A 1,525-nucleotide genomic window follows, 5' to 3' on the forward strand; every position below is an offset into this window, starting at 1 on the left:
ATGGCGAGTTCACTACGAAATACCGAGATGCAAGAGCGTATGTCCCACTTATCAACTCCGCGCCGCCCCATAAAACCGCGTCGACAAAATCCCCCACGCGGTCTCGTGCCTCGAAAAAAACAAAACAAAGAGGTCCTCCTGGAACGTCTGTCAAAGGTACGGTGCCGCTTAATGGGGTATTAGTTGGCTTATGAAACGACACCTGTACGTTTTTCTTGTGAAACGCGCCGCTTTTCGACGCTCGTGCAGTGGCCAAAAGGAAGGGGGACGATGAACCGTAGAGCTCGTTGCACGCCAATCTGTACATTGTTTCGAACGAACGTTGGGAATTTGAAACGATTCACCCGCACGCGAATGTTAATACGCGGCGACAGTTGGTTCGAGCTCTTCGAGGGAGTTTTCCGGTGAATTTTTCAGGGAAATTTGAGCAATTTTTTTTTACGGATTTTTGAAGAGGTAGGTTTTTAACTCTTCGAGGGTTCTTAGGTTCGTTATGAGTGGATTTCTTGAGACTTTTTGAGCAAAATTTGCGAAAGGTTGCTGTGTAAGTTCGAGCGTTCTTTTTCGAGATTCTCTAGGTTTTCTTAGGGTTCGGTTTGTTTCGGAATTGAAAGAAATTTTGAGACCTCTGAGTTTGAGATTAAGCGGTAGAGTTTTCCAATAGGTGTCTTGAAAAGTTGCTGTGAGAATACTGTCTCGTTATTTCTGTTGTACCTTTATGCAAGGGTTTGTTTTAAAGTATTTTAAATTCCGAGAATTAAAAATTTGTCAATTCCTACTTTCGGCAATTCCTCAATAATCTTCATACTTTTGAGCTCTATTTTGAGCAAATTTCAAGAACCTTAAATATCTCTTCTATTCTCGTGCTGTTCAACTTTCTGACATCTCTGAGCCCAATTTTTAACAATTTTAAATCTCTGTTAGATCAAAATTCAAAATTTCCAGCAACTTTTGCAACATTTCGAACATCTTGAAAACAAAGTCTGGAAACGGCACACAAAATATTGACGCAAACGTTGCCAAGCAAAGCACACAAAAATGAAAAAATCAATCTGCACAAAACATTTCTAAACATCTCGACCACTAACAAATATTTTTCTCGTATCTCAGTGTCTCGTTAACCCATTCATTTGCGTGAAATAAGTCGTCGTTCGCCGCTTCTTCTTCTCACCTTTCAGTCTTTCACATCAAACAGAGGAACGCGAAGGTAACAAAAGGGAAGAGTTTGAAAGAGGAAACTGGTAATATTCGTCTCGTGTCGTCAGTCGAATAAAGAAAAGCCTCGCGAACCGTCCAAGGCGAAACGTTCACAGAAAATTTCGTCTCGTTACCGTGGCAATTTGCATGCCCGTTCGAAACGGCTGTAAAACGAATCGCAACCAATGCAACACTATTACAAAGCATTAAAATCGAATTTGTCAATGATAAATAAACACAGCGGGAAAAGAGACGGTCGAAAGATGAATTTCTTATTCAAATTCTTCGACAAACACGGAGGACGCGTTTGTTTAAAGAAACGATCCAC

This window comes from Habropoda laboriosa, unplaced genomic scaffold (assembly GCF_001263275.1).
Source record: "Habropoda laboriosa isolate 0110345459 unplaced genomic scaffold, ASM126327v1 scaffold5, whole genome shotgun sequence".
Lineage (NCBI taxonomy): Eukaryota > Metazoa > Arthropoda > Insecta > Hymenoptera > Apidae > Habropoda > Habropoda laboriosa.